We start from the raw sequence: 22,914 nt of genomic DNA on the forward strand, positions 1-22,914 counted from the left end.
ATGAAATCTTCTAAATTTAAGTCTAGCAATGGGTCCTTCCATAAAATGTTTTAGATCAATGATTTATGATTGAGTTAGTGGTATTTCAATTATTTTACATCAAAATTTCTATGTACCTATGTAATTCATGAACCCTAGCTTTTGACTACTTTGTGGGTGTTATGATCATGTCTCAATGCTTATGAATTCTACTGTAGTTTTCTTTGGGATATTGAATGATGTAAGAATTGTATTGGATTGATGTATAGTCTCCTTAGATTGATAAATATATATTGAATTGATTTAGATTAATTGAGTACTATGATCTTTGTATTTAATTAATGATCATGGACATGGGTAAGGGCCTTTTGGTATTGTATTGGATGATTTAGCAATGGATTGAAGTGGTGAGAATGGTTTGGTGGTACGCGTCCCTAATTATCTTTATATTTTGTAAATTAGGTCATTAATTATGTTGTGATTGGTATGATCCACTTATGGGTGCGGTGCTATGTGTTATAATTGTGAATTATATGGCCTTGTCGGCATTACTTTATGTATTATGATGATCATGTCCTTTTCGGAACTACTTGACACATTATGCTGGTTGAGTAGTTAATTTACATGAAATATCATTATATCCATCTACTTCTGGTTAATATGAATGTAAATGTTCTTCTATTGATGTTGTTAGGTGATCATGTCAGACTATGACTATGTCCTTATGTGTGTAGTCTTAGAGTTGATGCATGATTCTTCCTAATTGGTAATATGAGTATTATAATGGTTATATTGATGATATTGTAGTAGTGGATAGGGGGACCTAAAGAAGATGTCGGTTATTCCTATGATTCTAGGATGATACGCTATATGTGGCGAATGTGTGTCTTGTCCTGGTAGACTTGTCTCCCTTACTTCATACATGTACATTGTGAATGTGAGATTCTTGACTTAGGATACTAAAGCTTCTTGGTCTTGTATGTATGAATGACATGTGATCTTGAACATTGCTAAGAATGTCTTCTAAGTGGAACCTTCAACCTAGTTGTAAGGTTATGAAATTCTTGAACTCGGAAGTCGTAACGGTATCCTTGTCCTGTGAATGGTGGACTCAGGATTGGTTGGATGGAACAACATGAAATCATCCTTAGGAAAATCATTGAGATATCCTCTTAACCATTGTAAGGCAACCCTTGTGGACCTCTTTCATAAATGAATGTGTTTCAGTTATGAAATAGATATAAAACCTTTTCATGTACTCATTTATGTCAATTACTCTATGAAAACAAAGGCTAGTACCGAGTGAGTATGCTTGGGTAGTAGCTCTAGATAAATATATAGCTAGAGTACAAAGGAACCCTTGATTCTCTCGAACCATGTGTCTACATGGGATGTGTCCAAGTTCTACTATTGACAAGTAAAACATCCTCCGTCGGAGTAGGTTACAACTCTAGATTCCATGCTAGTACCGAGTGAGTATGCTTGGGTAGTAGCTCTAGATAAATATATAGCTAGAGTACAAAGGAACCCTTGATTCTCTCGAACCATGTGTCTACATGGGATGTGTCCAAGTTCTACTATTGACAAGTAAAACATCCTCCGTCGGAGTAGGTTACAACTCTAGATTCCATGCTTATATACCATGGTCTATGTCGGTTATTTCCTATTCTCATCATATGGGATACCCACTAATGTTGGAGAAGTTCTATGAATTTTAGGTGGTGGTATGGAACGCTATCTAGACATTGCAAAATAGGCTCTAAAGATGTTAGTGAGTGAGTCTCTAGGTCTTCTCCAAGATCATTACTTGAATATCCTTACGTGATGAATGTCTCTTAAATGAACTAACAACATAATGACTTAAGTTATAAAGCATGTTAACTAAATAAGTACTTACCTAGAGTAGTTAAGGTTTTTCTAGTCAAGGTGTGAAGGGGGCATAGGAATGGTCACTTCATATCTTTTCTAGGAAAGTCTTAAGAATGACTCTAGATAGGTAAAGTAAATTGGTAAATTAGATATGATATAAATGTAGGAAGTCTTAAGAATTATTTAGGCAATCTTGGAGAGGTTGTATGGGCGTTCTCTTCTTGAGTTACTTAAGTAAGTCTTTTGATAACCTTTGAGGAGGAGAATGTCATATTATATGTATGTTATTGTATGAAGTGAGAACGATATTATCCTAGGTACTCTAAATATCTCTTAAGTGTGTTTGAAGGGATTGTATGGGTGGTCACTTCACAACTCACTTAAGTGAACCTTAGAATCACCTTTGGTAGGAGGATCTCATGTTAATGTGTTTTGTATATTGTAAGTCTGTTTATCTCATTATAGGTGGTCTTAAGGATGATTAGGTGTGGCTAGAGAGGGTGTATGGGTGGTCGCTCTTTGTCTTACTTAAGTGAGTCTTAGGATAGGTTTCAGTGAGGGAGTTGTATGCTAATTGGTTTCACTGTGAAGTTGAGTTTAGTTCACCGTAACTTGGCTTAGCTCACTGTGATGTTTCTTAATATTTGATAAAATTCTTATGTGATATCTTAAATGTTTATAAGGTGTTAAATGTTGTTCTTATGCTTGTACTATGATGTTTTAATCAAAAAGAGCATATTTCCATTAAATGTCCATTTTCATGATTTTTTGCATTGTGCCACACTTAGTACATGTGTTTGTACTTATTCCATACTTTTATGTATCACTAAAATGATTCATAGGTGAAGGGAATTTCGAGAGCGAATATTGGATTATATAATCTTTCAAGCAATTTTGAAGTATGTCCTCATTTGACTCGAGGTCATAGATGTCTTTTGATTTCTTATTTCGAAGCATTGTAATAGACTTAGTAGTACTATATTTCGATTGTATGGACCATGTCCCAAGTATTCTTGTGAATAAGATTTGATGATATGAGACTTAGTATTTCCTATTATTTTTATATGAAAGATATTTTGGAAGACTATTCGAATGTTGTGGAAAGTTTTAATTCCGCACTATTTTTCATATATGTATATGCGATGAATGATATGAAAGGGATTGTACAAGACCTTCTAGAGGTGAAGTACGACGTGCCATGACTTAAGAATGCCATAACTTCTAGGTATCCATGCGGGTCGTGACAACAAACCTTCTCACTCTCTCAGCCTATGTGGGAAGTATCATCGAAGCATGCCTAGCCAAGGCATGAAATTTACCCTCATATTCTGCGACTGACATAACATCTTGCTGCAAACCCTAAAATTTTGCCCTCTTGCGCTCCCTCTCACTGCGTGGAACAACTTTGGCTTGAAACACCTAAGTAAACTTAGTCCAGAATAGTGGAGGGGATCCAACTGGCCTATTACTAATATAATCCCTCCACCACTGCTTGGCAGAGCCATNTATAATCCCTCCACCACTGCTTAGCAGAGCCAGTCATCTGAAACGCGGTGTAGTCAACTCCATGAGACTCCACTAATCCAAGATTATGCAACCTCTCATGACAACTAACTATAAATTCATATGCATCCTCAGTTAAGTCACAAGTATAAGTTAGAGGATTCATTAGTCTGAACCTCCCAAACATCTTTTGCTAATCAATGGAAATAGAAGGCCTATTCGCCAAATATGATGCAATATCTGGAAACTCTATACTATCCAAATGAGGAGCTACAATAGTAGCTGGGTGAGTCCTCGGAGTCTGAGAATCTAGAGCAACTATCAGATCTGTAGTCTGACCTTCAACACGGGTCTGTGAGCCATCAAAAGTGACAGCAAAGCTCCTGTGTGAGACATCCCCTTTAGGAGTCCTTACATACGAGCCAAGGTGTCTTGAAGCACTGGGGTGGAAATAGTACTGGATGGAGCCTGAGCTGGCCCATCCCCCTCGACACGATCTTGCACATCCGCATGAATAACATCTACATCAGGAGTTATCGTTCTATCACGGCCCTGGGAAATACGACCCCTACCTCGACCTCAACCTCAAGATAGTCCCCTACCTGTACCTCGGATAGTGTTCCCAGAAGTAGATGCAAGAATAGGCTCCTGCCCACCACTTGTCGATGTACGAGTCCTCACCATCTGAGAGAGAATGAGATATCAAGATTAGAATTTCAACAAGGTTAAGTGTGCACGATAATAAATAAAGGAACATAATTCTTCCTAAATGTCCTATAGCCTCTAAAAGTTGGTATGGACTTCATCATACCGATCCGCAAGACTCTACTAGACATTGATCTTGTACTTGTGAGACAAATGAACCTAGGGCTCTTATACCAAATTGTCACGACCCAAATTCACAAGTCATGATGGAACCTATGTTCCCAACCAATAGGTATGCCAACCCAACATATTTTTACCAATTTTTAACTAAATAGTGAAAAAAAGTTAACACTAAGTGAAAATCTCCAACATAAAGCTCTTTATAAGTACGAACTGTGGAAAGATAAAAATATCACCCAAGAATTCGTGTCATAAGTACAAGAGGTTCTAAAATACGATGCAAGTGTGAAACTAAAATGATAAACCCAACGCAAGGGATATCCTATCTGAATACTATATAACAGAATAAGTAAAAGATAGAGGGAGTTGTAGGCCACGAAACAACCAAGCAACTCACCATAACTCCAAGACACTCCAAACTCGGACTCAAATCGCTCCATAAGATGTGCTCGTACTCGAAATCGAATCTACACCACAAAGAGTGCAACAAGTGCAGTATGAGTACAAAATCACATGTACCCAGTATATCTCATAGACCGACAACGAAGAAGTAGTGACAGGGGTTTATATAAGAAAAGTCAATTATATAATTATACAAGTCTATATTACACTTACCAATCAAGTATTTTATCAAATAGAGCACCAATAAAACACATAATTATCAAAAATAAAGGATGTCATGAGATGCAATGTAGTGTAACATTATGAAATGATCTGCCTTAGAATACCTAGAACTCTTTCAACCATATATACTTGATACTCCTCGTAAAAACATCGAGAGTTCATGACCCATGGGGTACTCGCGAGGTCCATATACCGACTTGAACGATCTCCACGTGTTTGTGCGGACGATCTCAACGCACCATCTTAAATCAAACAATTTTCCACACGGACGGTCTCCACATACCAAAATTATAATCTTATCATCTCACCATCCCCAGCACGGAAAATCTCCACGTGCCCAACTTCTACTCAATCTCATATCAATGCATGTACACAATATTAATTCAATAAAGGGGATGACGATGCACCTTAATAAGTTAATATCAAAATAATACATAACCACCTCAGTTATCATAACTATACGGGTGCAATACAAAAAAAATCTCCCAAAGAATTCAATCCAAGAATAAATCAACTAATGCTCATATGCTTTAGCATTCTCGGGTTTTGAACCACATTCTATAGTAATAAACTTTCCCTCTATATCATTGGTTCTCATACCAATGCCTATCACACAACTGAAACGAGACCCTCATCTTTCGCCCTTACCCATTATCTATTCCAGTTTTTTAATAATTAATTAGGAAAATATCCTTCAACGAAGTCTAAAAAGCTTTAACATGCCTTAAATGTCGAACCTCATTCCACGAATCTTCAAGATTTTCACTTTTGTTTCCGCAAAGTTTCAGAACATTTTCAATCTATCAATTATGTAATATTCATAAGTAAGCGAGTTTGTAGACATTTAAATTATTATATGTCTATCATAGACCTTAAAATCAACTTATATCTCTGATCAAGTTTCAAATCTTGATATAATTTATATGCAAAAATTATCATATTTGCTAAATTTTAAGCCAAGAATTAACTTTAATCTCTCCAAACACCCTAAATTCAATATTAACTCATATAATATACACCTAATAATTAATTATCTATTTCAATATAACAAAAACTAGTATCTTAATTTGATAAATAATAAAATAAGAACCAATTTCACCCATTGACAGAAGCATGTAACCTGACCGTTTTCTCTTAAACCCATTCTGCAAAATACCACTTTTCTTAAGTATATCTACCAAATGCCAATTATTGGCATATGAATCCCTAATGATTGGCATCTAAATCTTGTCTCCCACCATTCTAATCACCCCAGAGCGCAATGATGTTCCAGCCATTCAATTTTCCAATCCAAATCTTTTTTTTTCTTTCTAAAATACTAATCTAATTGCTAACATTAAAATATTAATTATTTATCATCACCGACGTGACCTATTACTTCTTGTCACACTATTAATATAACAATATAATAATAACAACAATCCAAGAACTCTGACAATATACTACAATATATAGAATCGGAAAGAACGAAAATTTCATATTTTCACCTGAATAATGGTTACTGTTTATCTCCCTCTCGTTGGTTGCCTGTGGTAAGGTCCCGCCTCCACCTTTTTTCGTTTTTTTCTAAATAAGAGTTAATTAACCGTGAAACTTCACTAACCTATTATATATATCAATATATAATAAAATTTCCATCAACTAGATACTCGTAATTGAATAGTTTGAAATACCTTTTTAAATTTTTCGGAAAGAGTCAAAATAGTTCTAGCTCTTAAAACGACGTAGCAGGTCGTTACAAAAGTATAGAATAACATGGAGTTCCCATAAGCTCTAAAAGTATTTATGACACAATTAAACATAAATATTGTTGAAATTCAACCCCTATAATCTGAATGTCAAAGTTCCAAAACTCTACTAACGACGACCTTAAGAAAAAAGGGTGCACCCCCCCCCCCCCCAAAAAAAAAACATACGAATAAGTCTAACAATAAAGTATGAGTCCGAAAGGAATAGACTAAACAATTGAGGACCCATGGAAGCATGGATAAACTGGGTCGCCGTTGAATCTGATCTCAATTACTGATCTCCTAACTGAGATCCAGCAGTAGCTTCTTGAAGATTCCATATCCTCAACATAAAGTGAGCAAGTGCAGTATGAGTACACACCACAAGGTAGGGTAGGATTACATGGCTATTTCAGTAAACACAATATACACAAACAATTACAACACAATCAACAGACATGTACAGAATGCACAACTTAGGTATCATTTTAGAGCAACATACCATCTGCCAATATCAATGACAAGTCGTTCTCTCATGGAACCCATACCCAAATTGTAAGTATGTCGGAATGTGACACCCAATAAAATATATGTGTCGCAATGTGACACCTTGTCCAAATGATGTGTGGGAAAGTGACGCCCTGTCTAATGCATGTGTCAAACGTAACACTCAATCCAATAAACACAAACATTATCACAACCACACCCTATTTAATGGTACATATAGTAACATGGACAAGTAGTAGGTTCATTGCATGTAGTTGTCCACACATAATCATTTCATTATGTTCGATTCACATTACCTTGTTCACATACACACATGCATACAATTTAACTATCAATCGGCATATATCAGACAAATAAGAAATCGAAGCATTACCTACCTCGAAGCCAAGCTTGAATCCTTCTAAGACACTTGAGCCTTCCCTTTAAAAATTCTGTTCGCGTCTAAAATAGTTAAATAATGCATGGTTGAATAAACAAGGCCTAATAACCCACTTTGTAACTAAAATTATCAACCCAAGGCCAAACCCAGATCATAATGGTCAATTGGTACTTTTTCCACCATCATCGTTAGGTCAAAACACTCCCCCAATGATAATTATCCATGATTCTAAGTTCTAAGAATTGAAAAATATTTTGGAAGAGTAATTATCTGACCTTTAAAGCTAGATATTGTAGGAAAACCGTCAAGAACTACTTTGGCGCTCGTCTCCTAGCTCTCACGATCGAAGTTCTTTTTTTAGAAAAAAACAAAATTATGGTTTTCCCCGACTTAAGTTGTGATTGTCCCGCCATAGTAGGACCCGACCCACCACAGTGGACCCACCCTAGTTGGAATAATCCCCCACTGGTGGCTTGCACGGAGAGTGATGCTTAGAATTTGAGTTCCAAGCTCCTAATTTGCAAACACTTTCCACCGTTGACGTTGAAAAATTACCTTTCATGACAAGATAAGTTTTGTGAGTTTTACTGGCTTAAATTTTGTTCTGTAAAACCATACAGGCTCTGTAACGTCTTGGCTATTTACTTATGTGATGAAATTCATAATTAAATCCCCCCTTCTTTACCATATTTCCCTAGACCTTACCTGACTCTGATTTTATCCAACTTTGGACTTTGCTAGACATTTCTAAGTCACTACTCAAAAGTTTTCTGGCCTCAATTCTTTCCCTATTGCATATTCCATAATGATGGAAACAGGTCGTTAGATATTCATGATAACATAAGTACAAGATAAGTACAATCTTTATAACAGTTCCCTAGAACAAAATAAAAACTAGTCCAACCAAAAACAAAAGGAGAATAACACATTTGAAAGGAACTCACATAGTCTCGAATCCATAACTACTCCACACACTCAAGTATGAGAACTTGTACTATGAGCTATAGGGAGAGGAAGTATAGTATGAGTACCAAATATGTGGTTCTCTATGTATACCAAATATGTAGTTCTCAATATATACCATATATATGGTTCTCAATATGCATAGTTCGACTTAGCTCTAAATAATGAAGTAATTCTTGAAAAGTATTTCTTCATGCATTGTTAATCTTTTTGTTTAGAATTATTTATAATGGTGGCTGAGATAAGGAACATTTATATGCCTAGATACCTAATAATTCTCATATTGCCTAGTTTGAGTTCAATATTTGTGTGTTTATAGTCTTATCGAGTCTTTTGTTTTATTATGAGATAACCAACATATTTAGTTGTGCAAGTAAGTTTAATTGGAGAAACGAGTGCAAATGGACATTGAACGAACACAAAAGATCTTCGACAAAAGAGGGAAAGGAAGAAAAAGGATAAAATTCCACGAAGGCATCGACATATCCTCTCCGCGTTGAGGAGATGTGTCCCTGAATTTATTTGAGGAAACAATCGCGAGGCAAAATACTCCGTAGACGCCCCCGTTGTGGATAGGGAGTGCAATTTTGTTCGTGAAAATTCAAATTGTGGAAGAGTGGTTCGTGTCACGACTGCATTACAAAAAAGAAAAAAGATTCGCAAACTAGAAGTTGAAGTTGTCTCACGCCGCGCCATCAGTTCCTAGTTTTTGCCATTTTGACTTTTAGTATATATATGGAATAATTTTATTTAATTAATTATTATTTTCATAGGTTTTGAAGAAAGGCGACTTGGGAGTATGTTTTCATCATTTTTCGGGTTATTTATTAAACGCTTTTTCTTTTTGATCTCTTGAGGATTCAAAAACATTACTTGATCGATTATTGGATTATGAGTAGCTAAATACCCTAGTTCTAGGGATGTGTCTAGATGAGGATTGTAATATGGTAATTTTTTTTGGGTGAATGTCAGTTATGATAGAAATCATTCCTATCTTCTTGGTTTCCATAATCTATGATTGATCACCATTGGAATAAATCTATTGTCCAAATTGATCTCGGGAGATAAATAAGAGGATAGAACATAGGACATAAGGAGTATGATTGATTCTAGACAGACATGGTTAATTATTATCTAGGATAAGGACCTAGAAACCTTGCTTGGGTCACCATACCTGAAGAAATCATAAGGCTCAGTATTTAATCCATCATATCCCCACTTGATGTAGTTATGGTGTTATTTATATTAGGCACTTAGAGGTTGGGAGTCCATGATCTTACATCTAACACTGTCATTTATTGATTCGATAGTTAATAATTACTCATATAAATGATATTGATTGCATGATTCGTGATAAAAGCTGATAGGTGCTGCAACTATGCAGTTTACCCAAATCTTTGTTACAATCTTACTAGTATGAAATCCTGAATACACTTGTGTCTAGCTAAAATTTAGAGAAATTAAGTAATTCTAAGTGCGAGTCCCGGTGGGTTTAATAAAGATCTCTTAAAAACAGCAACTTTAATAATTGAACCACCACGTGCACTTGCGTGTGTGACTTCGCTGCAACACACTTTTGTAACCGCTGTTGGGGACTTAAGAATTAGAAATTATTTGATTTTTCTGATTTCTAGAGTTAAAAAAGCAAGTGTTGACAACTTAATCTCAGAATTTCATTGTTGTAGGTTGTTTCGATCTTCAAACTGGATGAGGATCAAGGAGTAGTATCTCCTAGAGTAGAAACGAAAATATTTGTACACTACCGAAGATGGATAGGATGACTGACATATCAGTTCCCTCTTGTTTCTGCTGAACCAACGTCCTCAGTAGCAAGAGTTGAGAAAGAAGAACATGAGATAATGGCTGAGTTGAGAGTAAGAGACGTGGAAATTATACGCCCTACCAATGCGACATCTTATATTCAAAAACCTGAAGCTAGTGGGTGGTTTGAATTAAAGCAGAGCATGGTGCAACCACAAAACACTAATGGGAAGTTCAGTAATCTGTGGCATGAGGATCCAACAATTCACATTCAGAATTTCCTCGAGATCAGTGATACATACGCTCTAGCTTGAGTGAATGTGGATTATGTGAGGCTCACTCTATTCCCTTTCTCTCTGCTTGGGGAAGGAAAAATATGGTTAAACTCAGAGCCTGGGAAATCAATAACCACTTAGAATGATCTAACACATAAGTTCCTTATTCGATTTTTTCCATATGGAAAACAAGCTAAGTTGAGGAGCGACATTTTGAGCTTTAGGCAGAAAGTGGGAGAACTTGTACCAAGATTGGGACAAATTTAAATCGATGTTGATCAGTTGACCTCATCATCATCAATCTAATGTGGTATTGGTCCATACCCTTCATTGAAGGATTGAATCCTATCACCAAGATTCTACTTGATTCAGCTACAACTGCTAAGGTGTTGGAGAAGACATATGCTGAACTTTCACCTTGTTGAAAAGGATCTCTTAGAGTAATCCTTAATGGAATGGGGGAGGAATGAATCATGTGATTCGGAAAATTGCAGGTATCTTAGAAGTAGATATTTTGATTGCCTTGACTGTACAGATTGCTGCTATGCAGAATATGATGAACAACCACTTCAGCAATCTAGCGTTCGATAAGCAACCATCATATATAAATGCAGTTCAACAACCACCATCTTGGTGAGATATGCGGTGGTGGTGATCATAGTGCAGAGGTATGTGGTGCAAACCCATACTTTATTAATTTTTAGGTAATGCCCACCGAGGAGGAAGCAAGTAGAATTATGGGAATTCTTATAATTCAAGTTTGCGCAACCACCCGAACTTTTCTCAGGGTGGAAATCAAAAGTATGCTCAAGGACAGAATAAGTATACACTGTAAGGAAACTTATAAGGGTACCAACCACAGTCCCAATAGGAGCAACCTAAGCGACAATGTGGAAACATGAGCATGGAGGATATGCTGAAAAATATTATGGCTAATCAAGTCCAGTTAGCCATTAATGTGAGAAACAATCAGTTGGCTACACAAAATGTAGAGGAGCAATTCGGGCAGCTTGCTAGTGCCTAGAACTCACGACCACAAGGGGTTTTGCCCGGTAACACTAACCTAAGTCCCAAGCAAGTAAATATGGTAGGTACTAGCAGTGATTTGCTATTGGAAGAGTTAACTCCTAAGAAAAGAAACAATGATGTTGTGAGTAAAAAGAGTGAACCCAAGGAGGGCAAAGTTATTGCACAATAAGAACGAGTGCAACCAATTGTGTAAGTACCTCCTTCATTCCCTCAAAAGTTCAAGAAATAGAAAAAGGATGATTTTTTTGGCAAGTTCATCTATCTTTTGAAACAAGTTCACGTTAACTTTCCATTGGTAGATATTTTGCAGGGTACACAAAGGTATGCGAAGTAAAAAAGATTGTGGAGAATAAAACGAGGCTGACAGAGAATGAGACTTTGCACTTACTTAAGAGTGCAGCTCCAGGACTTAAAACAAGTTACCCAATAAATTGAAGGATTCGACTAGCTTTACCACTCATATCACTATAGGGAAAAACATTCATGCGCGAGGATTAGGTGATCTAGAAGAGAATATCAACTTGATGCCAACTTTTTTGTACAAAAAACAGGGGTTGGGTAGTCCTATACCTACTACCATAACTTTACGTTTGGCTGGTAGATCTGTTGCTAGGACTAAGGGTGTTGTAGAGAATGTATTAGTACAAGTGGGATCATTGATATTCTTAGTAGAATTTGTTGTACTTAATTTTGAGCGAAGGTCCCATTTATCTTAGAAAGACCTTTCTTGTATACTAAGAGGGAAATGATAGATGTAGCAACCTGGTAGCTCACTATGCGAGCCTATGATAAGGTGGAGGTGTTTGATGTGTACAACTCTTTGGAAGTACCAGTTGTATATGAGGAGCTATCTGCCATAGCTATGATAGATCTTAAGGCACATGCTCGATACATTGTAACTACGGACACTTTGAAGTATGTGTTAGTGAGGGCCGATATTTATGGGGATGGTGAGGCATAGGAAATTGTGAAATTTCTAGATATGGCACTTGTAGGTACATTTGGAAATCGATAGGAGCCTCTAAATAGGGTGTAGGTTCCTCCACCCAAGCCCTCCAATGAAGTAGCACCCAATATGGAGTTAAAAGCATTGCTAGCCCACCCCAGGTATTAATTTATTGGTGAAGATAAAACTTTACCAGTTATTTTGTTTGTAACATTATCTGATGAACGTGTTGAAGCAACATTAATCATCCTGAAAAAGAGGAAAGCACCTTTGGGGTGGAAAATGTACCTCATCCACTGGTTTTACTCTCACGCTGTGCATGCAGAAAATATACATAGAGGATTAGTGGAGACTAAACCCATTGATTAAGGATGTTGTGAGAAAAGAGGTAATCAAGTGGATTGATGTAAGGATTGTGTATCCAATATTAGGTAGCAAATAGATAATTCCAGTACAGTATGAGCCAAATACGGGAGTAAGGACGACGGTTACAAATGAGAAGAATCAGTTGATCCCCAAAAAGAAGAGTGATTAGGTGGTGGATCTGCATGGACTACACAAAGTTGAATGGAGCCACCATAAAAGAGCATTATCTGGTTACTTTCATTGATCAAATGATAGATAGATTAGCTGGAAAAGATTTCTACTATTTCCTTGATGGCTACTCAGACTACAACTAAATTGTCATTCCACCAAGTAATCAAGAGAAAACTACATTCACTTGCCCGTATGGAACGTATGCGTTCAAGCGCATGCCATTCATCTTGTGCAATGCCCTAGCCACATTTCAGAGATATATGATGGCAATATTCCATGACATGGTGGAGGATTTAGTTGAAGTGTTCATGGATTACTTCTCGGTGTTTGGTGAGTCTTTGAAACGTTGTTTGACTAGTATGGACAGAGTTCTTGCAAGATGTGAAGAGACCAATCTTGGTGCTGAACTAGGAGAAGTGTCATTTAAATGTTAGAGAGGGAATTGTGTTAGGGCACAAGATCACCAAAAGTGGGTAGGAAGTGGACAAATCTAAGGTGTAAGTGATTGAGAAATTGCCACCGCCCATCACAGTGAAAGGAGTGCAAAGCTTTCTCGGACATGCTAGTTTCCAAAAGAGGTTCACCAAGGAATTTTCTAAGATTTTAAGACCTATGTACAACCTATTAGAGAAAGAGATGACATTTGGATTTGATGAGAAGTGTTTGCAGGCATTTGAGCTTCTGAAAAAGAAGTTGATTGAAACTCATAGCTCCAAATTGTGAGCATCCATTATGCTTTTGTGTGATGCCAGTAACATAGCGGTTGGGGCAGTGCAAGGGCAGAGAAAAGATAAGATGTTCTACTCCATGTACTATGCTAAAAATACACTTGATGCAACCCAATGAAATTACACCACTATTAAAAAGGAGATGCTGGCATTTGTGTTTGCATATGATGAGTTCAGAGCATACTTGGTGGGAACCAAAGTTATAGTCTACACTGATCATGCTGCAATCTGATATTTGTTTGACAAGAAGGATGCCAAGACGAGGCTATGTAGGTGGATTATTCTACTACAAGAGTTTGATCTAGAGATAAGAGAAAAGAAGAGAACTGAGAAACATATAGTTGATCCGTTGTTTATACAGGAGGATTCAGCTCATGTGAAGAATGAGGGGTCGATTCATGAATAGTTTCCTGATGAGCAATTGCTTGCTCTGGATATTTCTCAAGTGTTGTAGTCTGCTGATATTGTGAATTTTCTTGTGAGTAGTTTATTTCCACCTAGGGCCTCAACATATCAAAAGCAGAGGCTGAAGTATGACACACTCATCTATATAAGGGATAAGACTTTTTTTTTATACAAGTATAGACCTAATCAAATGATGAGAATGTTTGTAGATGAGCATAAGGTGACACAAGTGTATGGTGAACACCACGGAGGCGAACGAACTATGCATAAGGTATTACAATCTTGTTTCTTTTGGCCTACTCTATTTATAGATGTTTCTTTGATTTCGAAAGGTTATGATTAGTGTCTAAGGATGTTCACCATTTCGAGGAGGCATGAGATGCCATTGACCAATGTACTAGTGGTTGAGATATTTGATATCTTGGGGGATAGACTTCATGGGACCATTCCCACTGTCCGGTGGTAATTGATACATCCTACTCGCAGTGTACTAAGTGTCTAAGTGGGTGGAAGCTATTGCATCACAATCTAATGATTCCAAAGTGGTTGTCAATTTCATGTGAAAACACGTCTTCACTAGGTATGGAAATCCAAAAGGTTTGATCAGTGATAGATCTACGCACTTTATTAGTAATTCAGTCCATAATTTGTTAGCAAAGAATGGGGTGTGACGCAAAATGCCTATTAATGTACCGTGGTTTCACGGTATTTTCAATGCATTTTACTTAAGAGTTGTGTGTGTATGGATCCTTATTGTAGTAGTTTTGACAAGTTTGTGTCTTATTTTGTAGGAAATATGTCCAGGTTGAAATGCATTAAGCAGCTGGAAAATAGTGCAAATCGAGACCTACGAAGGCCATCGACGGTCCATCGTCCCATTGATGGTCCGTAGGTGGTAATAGTTGAAGGTCAGTTTAATCTAATGGAGAAGATGAGAGAAATCAGACCAAGTATGGAACCACGAGCAGAAACGATGGTCCGTCTATTGATTGACAGAATGTACTGGTGAATCATTGATTGGCTCATCGTAGGTTCCAATATTTCACTTTTTCAAGATTCTAAGTATGGAACGATGGAGGAGCATCGGCGGGGCATAGATCGATCAAGGGACTGTGTTTTTGGTCCATCGTTTGATTAAGAGATAATGTTATCTAGTGAAGAAAAATAATTCTATGTATGAACTGACGAAAGCAGTTGACAGACCGTCGTTCCATCAACGGTCCATTAGTAAGGTCGTCGAGTGAAGCCGTGTTTCTCAACAAAACTTTCCTTATTTCAAATCCTTTTTATTTAGGACTCCATTTGCTATAAATACTGGATTAAAACCTCATTTTTGGGGTTAGCTACTATTATTTTTGTTCTAGTTTGTAATGGAGATTGTTGGTTTCAAACTTTGGGCAATTAATCAATTTTCAGATTTGGTTTTTCGGATTATTTTGCAATTTCAAGTTGATTTTATGGGATTCTTCTCTTAGTTAAGTAAGTTTATGATTTCTTAATTCAATACTATGAATTGTGATCTTGCATGCATGGGTAACTAAATCCACAACTAGGGTCATGGTAACCATGGGCAATTAACAAAGTAATCCTAGCAACTAAGAAATTCTCAAATAGTGTTTTTGCATGTATTGATAATTCTTTCGTTAAGAAGTCTTTTTAACGGTGGCCAACATTAGAATTTGCCTTGTTGCTACTTTCCTTACCAGTGAGGTAGTTAGTAAGAAAAGAATTATCAACATAGATTTAGTGGGATACTATCTAATAGGCTAATGTCGATTGGTGCGAAGTAATAACTAAGTCATACATCGATTATGATGTCTAATATGAGGTAAAGGTAAGGGTTAGTAACTTATACAGACGTAGCCGGACTAAGGTACGAGGTGAAATTCTCTAGATGCCGGACCAAGGATTTAGAAATACATAACTTACCACTTTACTTGAAAAACACTAGGAAAGAATTGTTATTGCTAGGAATACGGTGTTATAAACATGAGGGAACACTTATACCCTAGTTTGTCTCACAACTTGATAAAAACTCAATATTTAATTTTTCTTACTTGTTAACTTATATTGTTTAATGAACTTATTTCTAAACCCCTCCTTTAATTAGTTGTTTTCGGAAAGACTTTGGATAAATAGACATAATAGTGACTTGTTGTTAAGTCTAAACCATTTTCGTCATGGTATTGACCCCTACCTTCTAGTTGGGTCCTTTACTTGATTACTATCGCTTATACTTCTTTAGGGACGTGCAATTTGAGCGTATCAAAATTTTATCCCGCTACTTGGGAATATGGATTTTTGATGATCTTCAATTACATTATTGAAATTTAGTTAATGATTTCCTGATTTCACTTTTTGTTTCTATTTTTCTTTCTTTCAGGTCTAGCTCTGGTTGAAGCGCACGACCAAGTTCATGTTGAGAATCAATTGACAATGCTTTGAGGATGCAGCCTCCAGCCCTACGACCTCAAGATTACTATAGGGGCAACGTGAATATCACTGATTCTAATAAGCCTCTTGTCCTACCTCTTCTGCCACCTGGGAACTTTTTCATGGTGACGAATAGCGTGATGCAGATGCTCACCGTAAGGGGTTTATTCATGGGACTGCCATCAGAGGACCCCCATTCTCATTTAGAAAAACTGAGGTTTGTGCGCAATAGTAGTGTAGGAAGACTTGACTTGGATATAAATGTCATCGGGTTGCGAGTGTTTCCTCTATCATTGACAGGCAATTCTGCCATGTGGTTTACTTTATTCCCTTACAACTACATTCACAGTTAGGATTAGTTGAGATATGTTATCTCGACAAGGGATTATCCATTGTCCAAGAAGCTTAACCATAAAGATAAGGTGAATAACTTTGTTGCACTACCGAGAGAGTCAATGAGTATTTCTTGGGACAGGTTAACTGCCTTTGTGAGAGGTCTCCTAAACCACAACATTGATGATGAGTCACTAAAAGAGTACTTCTACAGAGGTCAAGATGATAACGATAAGGTGGTGTTATGCATTATTGCAGGATTCTCTTATGGGGAATGTACTTATGCTGAGATTGTAAAGAAGTTGGAGAAGATATCTCGCAACAAATAGGCTTGGTGAAATTGAAAGTAAGACACTGGGAGAAATACCTTTGTGGTATAAGCTACGAATAATCCATCAGCAGATGAGATGTGTGAAGAGTTGGAACATATGAGAACTGAGTTTGGGTTGGTGTTGAAACATGTGAGTGGAGGTTCAGAGAAGGTAAATGTTGTGAACTATTTGACTAAACCACCACCGTCGGTAGGTGAGCACTATTATGAAGAGGATACTTATGCAGTGAATAACCAGACGGGGGGTTCCCGACCAAATTCCCAAGGCTCCAATAAGGAGAATTGGCGCTAGGGTCAAGGAAACCAAGGTCGGAACTATGGTAGCTATAATCGAGAGGGTCAATATGTCCGAGATGGGCACTAGAACCGCGACAACAACTTCAACCGGAGTAACTATGGTAAGAGAAATGATAGAAGTAGGTCCTATGTTCCACCTCAAAACCGAGAGGTTGCCCCTAGGGACAAGTGAGGTAGTATGGAATGAGTTGAGGATATGCTGCGAAAGATGATAAGGAGGTTTGACCTAGGTAACATTGGACAAAAGTTGGATGCACATGCGGTTTGGATTAAGCACCTTGAGTTACAGATGGCTCAGTTATCTACTACTATGAACCTACGCCAACCTGGCACTCTTCCTAGCAACACTATCTAGAATCCTAAAATTAACGGGCACTGCATAAAAGTCACTACTCGAGGAGGCAAGTAAATAATTGATCCACCTATGCCATCTATAGTAGAAAGTGATATGAGAAAAGACAAAGAGGTAGTGGAAGATAGTGGAGAGTTAGTGGACAACACGGTGAAAGAAGCAGAGATATCTCAGAAGGTGGTCCCTATTTCTAGATCTCCACCACCATTCCCTTAGAGATTAGTGAAGAAAACTAAACATTATAAATATCGGCGATTATCACTATGATGAAACAGCTTTCCATCAATGTCCCTTTGATAGAAGCTTTGGAACAAATGCCCGACTATGCTAAGTTTATAAAGGATATGGTGAAAAAGAAGAGATCGGTGAGTTTTGAGGATGATCACAGAATGCAACATGGTAGTGCTATTGCTACAGGTCTCTTGTGCAGAATAAGGAAGATCCTGGCGCTTTTACTATTCAATGTACTATAGGGTTGCTACACTTTGCTAAGGCACTATGTGATCTTAATGCAAGCATAAATCTCATACCTCTATATATTTATAATATGTTATGCTTAGGTGACCCAAAGCCTACTATGATGCGGTTACTGAGGGCCGATCAAACTGTGAAGGGGCCCGTTGGTATACTCCATGATGTGCTTTTGAAAGGGGAATCATTTATATTTCCGGCCGATTTTGTGATTCTTGACTGAGCTTGATTTTAAGGTTCCATTATTTTATGGAGGCCATTCCTTACCACCGGGTGTGCACTGGTTGATATGGAAAAAGGGCAAATGAGGTTTAGGTTGCACAATGAAGAACCAATTTTCAACATATGTAGGACCATGAAGCAGAGTAGTGAGCTCCAAACGGTATATGCTATATTCTACAGGGATGAGAGTATAGCTGAGGTGCTAATTTAAGAGCCACTATGTGTCGAGGCACTAGTGATAGTGATCATGAATTTTGACAGTGATGGTATTGAAAGTATGTGTCATTGGTGGCTGCACTAGAGTGAAATAAATATAGGTCAAAACCAAAGAAATTTGAGTTGAATATGAAGAATCGCGAATCTCCTCCTGAGAAACCATCTATTGAGGAGGCTTTTAAATTAGAGCTTACAGTCTACCACCTCATTTGAGATATGTGTTCTTGGGTAAAGATGACACATTGCCAGTGACAATTGCAGCAGATTTGATTGAAACGCAAGTAGAGTAAATAGTAGCGACATTGAAGATGTTCAAAAGAGCCACTGGTTGGACTATTGCGGACATTATTTGAATCCCTCTAGGTATTTGTTTACACAAAATTCAAATCATGCCCGATCACAAACCAAGTATTGAGCACCAATGAAGGTTGAATCCACCTATGCAATAGGTAGTGAAAACAAGATCATCAAGTGGTTGGACGCCGGAGTCATTTACCCTATTGTGGACAGTAGTTGGGTAAGTCATGCTCATTGTCTACCTAAAAATGGTAGGAAGATTGTGGTTCCTAATGAAAGGAACGAGATTGTTCCAATGCGACCAGTAACCTGATAGATAGTTTTCATTGACTACCGAAAGTTGAATGCATGGACAGAGAAGGATCATTTCCCCATGCCCTTTATGGATCAGATGCTAGACAGACTCACACGCAAAGTTTGGTATTGTTTTCTCTATCACTCAAGAATACCAAGAAAAGACCACCTTCACTTGCCCCTATGAGACTTTTGCATTCAAAAGGATGACGTTTGAGTTATGTAATGGACTGGCGACCTTCCAGCGTTATATGATGTCGATATTCTTTTATATGGTCGAAGACACTATTGAGGTTTTCATGGATGATTTTTCTATAGTAGGAGATTCTTTGGATAAGTGTTTGAGCAATTCGGCCGAGGTTTTCAAGAGGTGTGAAGATTGAATTTGGTTCTAAATTTGGAGAAGTGCCACTTTATGGTGAAAGCAGGCAGTATGTTGGGCCATCGCATCTTTGAAAAATGGATAGAGTTTTATCGAGCTAAAGTAGTTGTAATAGAGAAGCTTACTCCACCCATCTATGTCAAGGGTTTGAGAAGTTTCCTTGTTCAAGCGAGTTTTTGTAGGAGGTTCATTAAGGATTTTTCGAAAATTTCACATCCTTTGTGCAAAGTGCTCGATAAGGAATGTAAATTCTATTTCGATGAATCAAGTTTGAAGGCATTTAGAGAGTTAAAGGACAAGTTGGTTTCGGCATCCATTATTATTTCACCAGATTAGAGTGATCCAGTTGAGGTGATGTGTGATGAAGTGGGGTGGAACTTTATGTGGTATTGGGACAGAGAAGGGATAAAATCCTTCATCTCATTTACTTTGCCAGTATAGCCATAATGAAGCTCAGAAGAACTACATGGTAACTGAACAAGAACTTCTTGCGGTAGTGTTTGCATTCAAAAATTTTTACTCTTATTTGCTTGGCATGAGGGATCATAGTGCTTACCAACCATTCTGCCTTAAGGTACTTTATAACGAAGAAAGATGTGAAGCCAAGGTTGATCAGATTGGTGCTATTGCTGCAAGAATTTGACTTTGAGGTAAAATATAGAAAAGGTACTGAGAATCAAGTTGTCTATCAATTGTCAAGGTTAAAAGATGAAGTTATGCATGAATTGGGAGAAAAGACGAAAATTAATGATGCATTCCCTGATGAACATGCATTGGCCGCTTCTCAAGATTTGATTCCATGGTTCCCAAATTTTGCGAATTATCTGGAAAGTGATATAGTACCATAATATTTGACCTTCCACTAGAGGAAAAAGTTCATGCACGATATGAAAGAGTTCTATTTGGATGATCCTTACTAATACCGGAGCTATGAGGATGGGATGATTTACCGTTGTGTACCAAAGGTCGAGATGTTGAATGTGTTGGAGGCATGTCACTCCTCGCCTGTAGGTGGACACCATAGTGGTATCCGGACTGTACATAAGATCCTGTAGTGTAGGTATTATTACCTAACCATTAACCAAGATTCTCACGATTTCACCAAATCATGTGATCGATGCCAACGAGATGGAAGAATTTCAATGAGGCAAGAACTCCCCATGTATCCTATTTTGGTGATTGAGCTTTTTGATGTATGGGGCATTGACTCTATGGGACCGTTTGTGAGTTCTCATGAGATGAAGTATATACTCGTGGGAGTTGACTATGTGTCGAAATGGGTGGAAGCAATTGCACTTCTTAAAAATGAAGGAAAGAGTGTCAGTGTGGTGTTAAAAAATATCATTGGCACACATAGGGTCATCATTAGTGATAGTGGATCTCACTTGTGTAATAATTTTTTCAAAGGGCTATTAGAGAAATATGGTGTTCGCCATAATGTGGCTACTCCTTACCATCCACAGATGAGCGGGCAAGTTGAGTTGTCCAATCGTGAGATCAAGCAAATTCTAGAGATAACGATGAATACAAATAGAACGAATTGGTCAAGGAAGCTTGATAATGCTCTTTGGGATTACCGCACTACATATAAGACTCCCATATGTATGTCTCCGTACCAACTTATATATAGGAAGGCTTGTCACTTGTTGATCGAGCTGGAGCACAAGGCGATGTGGGCACTAAAGAAATTGAAATTGGATTTGACTGAAATGGCAAAAGAAAGACTTAAAAGGGTTGAATGATCTTGATGATTTTCACCTAAATAGCCTATGAAAGTTCAGCCATCTACAAAAGATGCAGAAGTATCACGACCAAAGGATTAAAAAGCGAGAATTTGCGGGTGGTGATTTGGTACTTCTGTTCAACTCTAGGCTACACTTGTTTTCTGGAAAACTCAAGTCCTAGTGGTTTGGTCCATTCCTCATCACTAAAGTGTTTTGACATAAAGCGATTGTGTTGGAGAATAAGGAAGACGCAAAGTTCACAGTCAACGGGCAAAGGATAAAGATCTACCTGGGACATGCGGAAAGTGTTCTTGAAGTGGTTGAGGCCTAGCATCTTGATTATGTATGAGTAATCAAGTGGCCTGCGTCATGCTGCGATGTTAAATAAATGCGATTCTTGGGAACAATCCAAGCTGTACTCTATAGACAATAATAGGATTTGCTTTCCTTGTCGCAATAGTGTAGTTTTATTTTGTCCTTATTTTTTCTTTTCTTATTTCATTCTTGCTTGTGTACTAGTTTTGGCTAGATATTAGTATAGGGGCTGTGCAAAAAAAAAAAACGCAAAAAGAATGGCCTAATGGGTGTTACATATGCAGGGAACAAAAATAAGAATCTGAAAAAAATAGTTTGGTGTAGAGGTCTACGGACCCCATCGACCTGCTGTCGTTCGATTGACGGACGTCGATGGTGTCCGTAAACCCCATGTATGTTTTCTATTTTTCATAAGTCTAGAAGTAATTGATGGTCCCTATTGATGGACCGTCGAGTGACCTACAAACCTCGACGAGGTTTCGTCGACCATATTGCTGGTAACCTGACTCGACCCGGCCAGTAATATTAAAGTACGTAACGTTTCAAATTCATTCCCTCCTTCAAATTCTTTTAATATTCCTTTCCATAACCATTTTATTCCTTTATTTCCTTCCTAATTTACCAAATTTCAACCTCTCCAAATACCATTTCACTCCTATATCAGAACCCTTCCATTCCCAACTAATCTCTTCCCTAAAATTCTCTTTTTCCTCCATTGTTCTTCGGCTGGTGATTGAGTTTAGGCGCGCAGGCTAATCCTTGAAAGTTCACAAGTGCACACATTCACTCCACTGCTTAGAAAGGTAATAAATTTCTCTGAAAACTTTGAATTCTCGTTCATAGTTTAAATTAGAAATTTGAAAGTGGGTCTTGACCTTGGGACTATATTTCTAAAAATTTCATGCTAAATATTGTGTAGTTACGTCCCTTGGAAGGATAGAATGCGGTTGTGTAGCCTTGTAGTCTATATACAATGTGGGTATCTCTGTATTGCTAACAATTCTTACTTAGGGTTTCTGACTATGGCTCAATTAGAATAAAAATGGTTTGATTATGAAACCCTTGAAATGACGAATTCATGTTTAGGGTGTTAAAATTGCATGTCTAAATTTCATTATGTAAAAAATTGTCTAAAAATTAAACCTTACAAAAAGGCCTGAAATCTGTCTCAAACCAACAATACAAGACCA

The sequence above is a fragment of the Solanum pennellii genome, chromosome 12, assembly GCF_001406875.1.
Source record: "Solanum pennellii chromosome 12, SPENNV200".
Lineage (NCBI taxonomy): Eukaryota > Viridiplantae > Streptophyta > Magnoliopsida > Solanales > Solanaceae > Solanum > Solanum pennellii.